Source organism: Pipra filicauda, unplaced genomic scaffold (assembly GCF_003945595.2).
Source record: "Pipra filicauda isolate LSUMZ 115617 unplaced genomic scaffold, ASM394559v2 scaffold62_size3274119_pilon, whole genome shotgun sequence".
Classification (NCBI taxonomy): domain Eukaryota; kingdom Metazoa; phylum Chordata; class Aves; order Passeriformes; family Pipridae; genus Pipra; species Pipra filicauda.
The window spans coordinates 979005-988253 of NW_024104787.1; the positions used below are offsets into that span (position 1 = coordinate 979005).

The 9249-nt window shown below is 42.1% G+C and overlaps 1 long non-coding RNA gene across 1 annotated transcript; it reads right to left on the reverse strand.

The window, feature by feature from the left end:
- Positions 1 to 810: 810 nt before the first annotated feature.
- On the reverse strand, positions 811 to 8710 carry LOC113986859. Its single transcript, XR_005566126.1, has 3 exons — positions 8629 to 8710; positions 4879 to 5000; positions 811 to 1120 (listed from the first exon to the last, which is right to left on the reverse strand). It is a non-coding gene; the product is annotated as an uncharacterized LOC113986859 (long non-coding RNA).
- Positions 8711 to 9249: the final 539 nt, after the last annotated feature.

Sequence of the window (9249 nt, forward strand, 5' to 3'; positions counted from 1 at the left end):
CTTCTGCATTTGCTGGTGTGATTGAAAAGCAACTGCTGAAGTCTGAACTTAACTGAGATCAGGGAATTTGCATTGTCAATAAAATTACCAGCAGGTATTTTAAAAGCCAGAATCACCATGATTATTTCAAAGTGTGTGTTCAGATTTCAAGAAGGGGGATACCAAAATTAAGTGAAATGTACAATAACCAGGCCATCAAAGCAGTTTCATTTACAAACCTAATTTTTTTTCCTCAAAGGTTGTATGGCACTGATTGTCTGACTCTCCACCAAGCAGGTGGGTTATAAAGAGAGACACATAACAGATTTTGTTGTTCATATGAAGTCAGAGCAAATCAAGGTTATAGCTGAAAAACAAAACCTCTAAGCCTAACTCAAGCTTTTTTCCCAGCCCTGAAGAAATCACTGACCAGCAAAACTGCTGGGATTTCTTCCAGTGCTGAGTTATGTATGGAACCAACACTGACTTTTGTAGCAGTGTTTTCTCTGCTGAAAAACCCAGAGCAGCATTTGAGATGCTTCAAATCACTCCACGTGTATCCAGCTCCAAATTCTTCACAGCTCCTGACAGACGACCAGTGAGTGAGCACTCCTGGGTTGCCGATGAAAGCGGACTCCCTCTAGGAACCAGGCTGTGCCAGGTCAACAACTCTGGTGGTGACACGCTCTGGCTCCATCACCTCTTGCTGGCAAGAGTGCCAGGCTGCCTTGCCTTGGACATCCTGTGCAGCAGAGCTCTGCTGGTTGTTTCCGTGGTCACTCCTGTCAGTGCTGGCTGGAGTGTGCAAGCCCAAACTTAATCCCACTAGCACTTAATTCCCATGCATTTGGCCTCAGTTTCTAGAGTTAGGCGCTAATACTGATAGGTGACCATACACAGACTTACTCTCTTAATCCCTCCCAGATTTCTTCAGGCCTGCTTTCTTCAGTGTCCCTGTGATCCACTCGTACCTCCAAGATTTTGGTAGGCTCAGCTCAGCCTGAGTGAAGCTGAGGCAGGTAGTGGGACTGGCCTCCTTTTTCCTTCAGTCTTCCCATGTTTTCCCAAGCTGACAGTTCTAGTCTCTTCAGTAAATACTGTTGCCTGCTGTCATCACTGAAAAGCTCACTGCCTGACTTGCCTGCAGATAGAAAGAGGCCTATATAATAAAAGAAGGAGGAAAACTTAGCAACAAGGCCGTGCTATGACACCAGTTATAGGGAGTAATGATAGCAGAGGCATCTGTGGTATAATTTGGAGTGACACAGCCTCTCCACTGTCAGGCTCTGGCCCTTCCAGTGGGATAAAGCCCTATGACCACAATGAAACAACTCACAGTGTTGGAATTGACTTTTTCAGAGCCTCCTCCACTCCTTGCTACTTTTTACCAACTCTCAACCATCCAGAAGATAATCCAAGCACTACTTTAGATGAGGTCTTGGATTAGTTAGAGAGGTTGCTTCAGAAAAAGGAAAGACAATTTCTCCTCTCAGGGATTCAAGCTACTGCCTCAGGAAGACTTACAAACAGCCCTTGGAAACCCAAAACAGGAAAAACACAAAAACCAGATGTTGCTTATTGTAGTTCTAACTCATAATGAAGGACATAACTGAGTTTGCAATGCATTATTATAATTATTGTTGTTGTTATTGTTTTTCTTATTATTACTACTACTACTACTACTACTATTAATGCAGAGTGAGAATGCAGATGGTACTCGACATTGCTCACATATTAGAGAAGGTGAGTGCTGTTCTGCATTACCTTTTGAGATTTTAGCATTTTCCAAGGGCACTAGCTTAGCCGTAAGTGAAAATTTAGCGTCAGAGTTGATGGATCTCTGGTTGCTCCAGCCTGCAGCCTCCCCCAGTTTTCTCCCCCTACTGCTCAATGCAGGACTGAAGCACAAGATCACTCAGCATGATGGCAGTCATAAGGTTATAGAGGTTCCCTTAGCTCATTGTTGCTGCTCTCACCCCTGACAGCACAAGGGGAGATCTAGCTTGAGGTAGCACCTGGAAGATGCTCTTCAGAAAGTTTGAGTGGGAGATTTGTCTTTTGCAAAATTAAACCTCAAACCAGGGGTGACTCAAATCTACATCCTGACATAACTGTACCCCAAAAGTCTGCCAGAGAAAGGGGGTTCCAAAAAGAGGTCTCACTTTACCTCTCAAAGAGATCATAGTTTACCTCTCCTATGTTAGCAAATACATGGCCATGCATGGACAAGTGTATCAGCAATGACTAGATTTGTTTTCGAAACCTTCGGTGTTTTTAGGAATTTAGAAGTCCAGTCACCCATGAAAGGCTCCAGTAAGCTACCCAGATCTTTGTCATTTCTGCTCTGTGAAGGAGGAGTCTAACCCAAAGGCATGGTAGTGCCACATGGGTCTGACTGTTCCAAGGATTTCACAGAAGAAGATGGCTGAGGTTTGCTGACCACATATAAAATTTTCAGGATTCTTTGTTATGATATGAGCAAGTGCAATTATACTGCAGATTAGAAACTACCATGTAGAATTGCAGAGTAAATGTCTATATTTGTTCATGCCTTCTTTGGAAATAATGGAGATCCACTTTTTAAGTATTTTCTCTTCTGGATCTTTGCAATTTCTCTCTTTTACAGATCTGAGGACATTGCGAGATACAGGTACATCTGTTTCCTGAATCCAAATTTACCGGCAGTGACAGATTGCTCTGTCTAATTTTATGTGTGAATTTGTGGGCAGTAAAAACACAATTATATTATGCACACACACATATACAAAGAATATACTGTTGGTGGCTTAAGCTAAAGCCTTAAATCAAAAACACAAGCTATCAGAATCTCAATTCTACAGGCTCACCTTGCATGTGCTTTCAGCATAATATTACAATGTCTTCCCTGGCAGGTTGCTCTTGACAGCTTTTTTCTAAAGGGAAATTGCAAGTAAAGTACAGTAGACAAGGCCTTGATTAGCTTCTGGAATATGGTGCCAAATTTTCAGCAGAGTCAGAGTTAAAATAGCAGAAGGGGAAAGATGACTCATCAAACCATTTAGATTGGAGAAGACCTCTAAGATCATTGAGTCCAACCATTAACCTAACACTATCAAGTCCACCATGTTCATAATCACCACATCCACACATCTTTTAAATACCTGCAGGGATGATGACTCAATCACTTCCCTGGGCAGCCTGTTCCAATGCTTGACAACCCTTTCCATGAAGAAATTTTTCCTAATATCCAATCTAAACTTCCCCTGGCACAACTTGTGGCCATTTTCTCTTGTCCAGTAGATTGTTACTTGGAAGAAGAGACTGACCCCCATCTTGCTACAACCTCCCTTCAGATATTTGCAGAGAGCGATAAGGGCCCTCTTGAGCCTTCCTCCCTCCAGGCTGAACAATCCCAGCTCCCTCAATCAGTCCTCATTAAACTTGTGCTCCAGACCCTTCATCAGCTTCATTGCCCTTCTCTGGATACACTCCAGTATCTCAATGTCTTTCTTGTAGTGAGGGGTCCAAAACTGTACACAGTATTTGAGGTGTGGCCTCACCAGTGCCAAGTACAGGGAGAGGATCATTTCCCTAAGAAGATGATTTTTCATCATTGCTATTATAGTTCAGCGGTGGGATGCTCAGGTCTGTAGCATAGCACAAGGACTTCAGCACACAGTACATCATGGAGTGATGGGAGTTATCTGATCATCAGAATGAATGCATAGCTGTGGTGTGAAGCATGCTGAGTAAGCCCATGGTGCTCAGTGTACCCTGCCATATTCCAGCAAACAGCCAAGCTTGTGTGTGGATAAAACAGATCAGTCCACATGTAATGCCTGCAATAATTAACTTTTACATGTTAATTACCTGGGCTTTTCTTCATCAGTCTTTTTCATTACAGCCCTTTGCTCTGATTTTCATTGTTCAAATCTTAGTAAGACACATACTTCTCTTTTCGTGGATGAGAAGGTAAGCAAAATGTCTTGATCACTTAGAGAATACATTAGGTAGGGAGTCCCAGGGGGGATTACTGCTTCAGCACTGCTGTCTCCACTGAGAGATAAAGATGAGCACAAGTTCATGTGAAACATAATTTTAAGATGTTTTGAGCAACTAAGCCTCAAAAGGTCTGCAAAATGCTCCCAGGCGAGATACAGATGGGTGACCATACCGTCACCTCAGAGATATTCTGAGCTGTTCAGTGTCATTTTCTGAGGTACATCAGACTGCAAGAAGGAAATTCCTGTAACAATGTGAATAGTGATTAATTAGATGTCTTTCTGCCCAGCCATATCAAACCAACTTGAGAATCGCAAACAATTTTATAGGCTGAAGGATGGGGCAGCTAACCAGTAGAAAAATATATTGCTTTAAAAATGTTTCATTTCCATTACACATGGATTTTTCTAGAGGAATTTCACTAAAATTCTCTAAAATCCACTGCTACAGGTCTACACCACTGGGATAAAAATCTGGCCCCCCTCTATAGTGAGGGCTTATTAAGGTGTCTACGGTCCAGCAATGTAAGGGGCCTTCATGTTAATAATTCTTTATTATCAGCCTTTTGAAGCCTTCCAAAGACCTGAAAGAGAAGCAGAGCTGCCTGGAGCTGCACAGGAAGCCAGACTCATGGTCCCATCTTATCTCAAAGTCTATTACTTCTGCCCAGTAAAGTGTCCGTGTTCTCATTTAGAGTAAAGGCATTTGCAGGTAAATTGTTCTCTGCTCAGACTAATGGACCAATTTCAGTTTTCATTTCTGAGGATATAAATCTTAGGCTCACTTTTCTGACAACACAGAGCATTTCAGTATAAAAATTTCACCCAACAACCTCAAAACCTTGCTTGGTTTTGGTTTTTCGAGTCCTAGAGTTTGATCTTTGTATGAAAACTGTACCCAGAGGCACAGCAAACTTACAGCAGATGTTAACAGCTTATCCACGAGACATTTCAAAATGGAAGGTGTATCTTCACCTTCGTACCAGCATGGTCTATCTTCACCCTGGCTCTGCCATCAGCATTGTGCAGTCAGTTGAAGAGCTGTAATGGGCCCAAAGTGTAAAGGATTGGTGCAGGGCAGAAAGCAGGAAGAAAAGCGAAGACTGAAAAACATCTACCACATGGGCTTCAGCTTTTAGCATCTGCAAAAGAACATTCTTTTTCTAACAGTTGGTTTTTGCAGAAGGCTTTTACTACAAACAAAGTATGAACATTATTCTTAAAAAGCTTTTAATGAAGTAGTTTCAGTAGAAAAACAGATTACTTCAGAAAGAGGTAAAATACATCATTGTTTCTGTCCCCTGCTTCTGTCTCTCTTCTCTGGTAACTGACACTCTATACCAGTGTTCAGTAGGAGCACCACCATCCTACACTCAGCAGCACAAACGCTGAGCTTTCTGAGACACATGGGTACTGTTGTTTTCCCCTGAAAGAGGGTTATTTGTGTAGACATATGCAAGAAAGAAGGGTTTGATCGCTACTGCTGATTCAGTAAGAAAAATGTAACATGAAAGAGAGAATAGAAATGAAGCAGACAGCTAGTGGGTGGGGGAAGGGATGCAGAACCCTTCCACTGATATCTGTGCAAAAAATGTTACTGCTTATTCAGGTCGGATGGCTGCTGTTTAAAACTCCAACTCTGTGCTTTAAAGGGGTGGGTCGCTTTGCTCTCTGTGATTCTCTATTTGCTGACCTTGATGCTGGAAGGAGGACAGAGCAATTAGCCCCTTTTCCACACTGTGGTATTTGCCAAATAAGGAGTAAGTGAAAAGTTATTCTTAAACATCTGGGATGAGGCTGAGGGGTGCCTTAGCTGGGTGTTCAAGGATCTTGGACCTGACAGATCAATCAAGTCTAAATTCAAAGGCAGATGTTTAAAGGCTGAAATAATTTAAGTGGTTAAGGCCTGAATTTTTAGCATCTAACATAAGACACTATCTCCTCTCCACTAACTGCCAAGGAGGTTATGGAACTGTTCTCCTAATGGAAGACTCTCAGCTGAATGTTTGAGGCTGGATGTTGGAAACAGAGGCCATGATTAGTAAACTTGTCTGTAGTATTCAGGCTCGAGTTTAGACAAAAACTCCATTATAGGCCTCACTGCACCAGTGATGGTGCAGCAGAAATCTAGTTGCTATGCAGATATGGAGCCTCTCTCCTGCTTCCTGCTGTTCTGCAATGTGCACAGGGGTTGTCTGCAGAATAAGCAGCAGGTCACCTTGAGGATTGGAAATAAGATAGTGGTGACCAGAAAGTAGCGAAGCAAACCCAGGCAGTAAAAGATAGCAGTCAGCATTTGCTAGCCCTCAAACCACTGGGGCAGAGTCTCAGTCCAGCTCCCAGCGCCTCCCTTTCAGAGACCTTCGCAGTCAGTAATGCTGAAATGAGAGGGCCATTCCCTGTTACACTGCCTCTCCATGGAGTGTGTTTTAGCTCTGTGGATCTGCCTGTATATACTGTCAGAGAGGAGAAGACTGTGAGTTCATAAAGGCACCCTGTAACTGCAGAGATAGGTCTTGTTGACACCTGTCCTTCCAAACTCTCACTTCCACTGTGCTTTTTTCAAGTATATTTAAAGTCCACCTTCATGTAATTGACAATTTCCCTTCCCTCTCTCCTATAGGTTAGGTTAAAAGGGGCAGGAGGTCCTTTTCCATATTGATTTGTTTTCCTGACCTTTCAGATACATGCAGAGAAAATCAGCAAAAAGGCACTGGAAAAGGAAAAGAACAAAAGCACAGTGCTTGTGCTCATTCAAAGAAATAAGACAAACATGAGAGTTATCATTGAGTACTAAATAAACCTTCTGCTGAGGAAAAGAAAGAAGCTGCCTGTATGGAAAAAAGGGACTGTGAGGAGTAACACTTTGCACTGCAACACTTTGCACTGCAATACTGGTGCAGGTTATGACAGTCAGCCTTCAGAGAGCAATCATCTCAGAGGTTTTTTTTTTTAATTTTCTTTCTTTTCTTTTTTTTTTTTAAGAAATGTAATTTAAATAGATATATCCTATTTACAAATAAAAGGAAATCAGTTAGATTTATTTTTTCATATTTACAATTATTTTTATGATATTTACACCCTGCTATTAAGCCAGTTCTCACCACAGTGCAGTGTGTGTGGAAGCCTTACATGTTCTGTGGGTTTGATTAGACATAAAACAGACGCCCTAATCGCTAAAGCTCCCCTGATATTTTCTTGCAAGTACATCATGGTGGCATGACCAAATTCTGAGCTGGGTAGTAACATTTTTTTCTTGCATGCATTCAATAAGATTTGATTTTCATCTTCCCTCCCATATCTTATAGTACTGCTTTGCCTTGCTGTATTCCACATTAAAAGCAGACATAGCAAAGCAATGAATGAAGCAACTGCTACAAACCCTTTACCAACCTCACAGGGACATGGTGAGGATTAATTAATTGCTTATTCAGAGATTTCATATCCTAATATTAAAAATAGTACAATCATAATAAAAACAGATTCCTACATTATCAGAATGAGTTATCAAAATCCGCAGTAAAGACAATACAAGTTTCCTACTAAAAAAAAATTCAGGACTGTATTCTAACCTCCCCTGCTGGGAGACACACAAAAAAATAACTGGGACTAACTTTTATGGTCAGTATGTTATATTTCATTACATACCTGTAACATTCTCTTTCATAATTATACTGAAACAAGTAACAATAATTTTAATTCTGAAGAAAAGAATTTAAAGAATCCATCCATTTATGTGACATTGATAATCCACTTTCAATTCACATATGTTGTTAATTCAGATTAAGGTTTCCTCAGATACTCTGCATAAGCAAATCTTCATTCTGAAGCCACCACCTCCTATCACAGATACTCATCAGCAGCTTTCCTAAAATCAGTAACCATGTGGATTTATGAGGTTGGGAATGGGTGATGGTTTCTTCAAATCCTCAGACCTCTGGCATTCAGATCTGAGCACTAGAGGAGTGAAGGAATTGAAGAGGAGATTCCTGTATCCCCTCACTCAAGATGTGACCCGGCGTTGCTCCAAACTATACTCCAGAGGCAGTGACCCTTGAGGGCTGTCAAGCAGCCAAGAGCAGACAGGTTGCAGGTCCCCCAGTACCATTTCTTCTCACACCTCACTCATGCCCAGTGCTCAGTGGCAGCAGAGATCAGTTTCTCTGTGTAAAATTTACTCCTTCATGTGCAATATACATCCTAAAGGAATCCTTCATGGAGCACCTGTGTTCATACTGTGGAATGAAATTTAGGATTGAGACTTCTGTCCAATTTTTGTACCACGAATACCTGGAGGTATGGAGGTATGGAGGTCCTGAAGACCTCCATACAGGCATAACTTCATTGCTTCAGACAGAGAAATACTCTGTCAGATTTCCAACGCTCTGAAAGACATCACTAATCCTTTTCACTATTGCATTACTACCAGGAAGGTCTGCTGAAAGGCACGAGCATGCAGGCTAAGAGCCCACAAGTGGGAAACTGGAGTACCATGGCACGCAAAGAGACAATGCTCAATTCAAAACCACCAAAACAATCCTTTCCTTTTGCCCCCAGGCACTGAATTTCTCTCAGAGAGTAACATTCTTTTAAAAGAAGAGTAAAAATATAAATTCTTTTCAGTGCAGAGGCTGACACCTACACCCATGATGTGCAGGGACAAACACACCTGTGACAAAAACACCTCTGTTCCTTGTGGGCTCACATCTGGCTGATGTGCTGTAGGTGGCTGCAACTCCTCTAGGTGAATGTGAAGGCAGTGCCCTAAAAAAGGAAAGCAGCATTGTTTTGTGTACAGTGAAATCTGGCTTGCCACCAGGGATGTGTTTAAGATACAGGGGGTCCTGAGGCTACATGCCACTGATGTATTTTGAAGTTAGGGCAGATCTATTCACTGCTAAGCAAAGCTGTACAAACATGTTAGCGTACCCTGCATATGCCATGGGAGGTGTTTAGGACGGAAGAGCGTTCATTAGAGCCGCTCCGCGGTGAGGAACTGAAGCACCGGTGCATTCTGCTGAGAGAGGAATAAACGAACTGCTCAGAGCAGGTTTGCAGATATGTACACTGCTATAAAGTGCTCTTACCACTGTGTTGTGTCCTTTTCAGCTTCTTTGTTCTAGCTTTTCTTGCATTTTCTCCTTCCTTCACTCACCTTCATTATTCGTAATTGCTCCTCTGCCTTTACCTCGCTGTTTTCCCTCTTTCCTTCCCACCTCCAGCTGCAAGACTATTCTTCCACCCAGGTCTGAGCAGCCCTAGCAATACAGCAACAGCAACTTTGCCACTT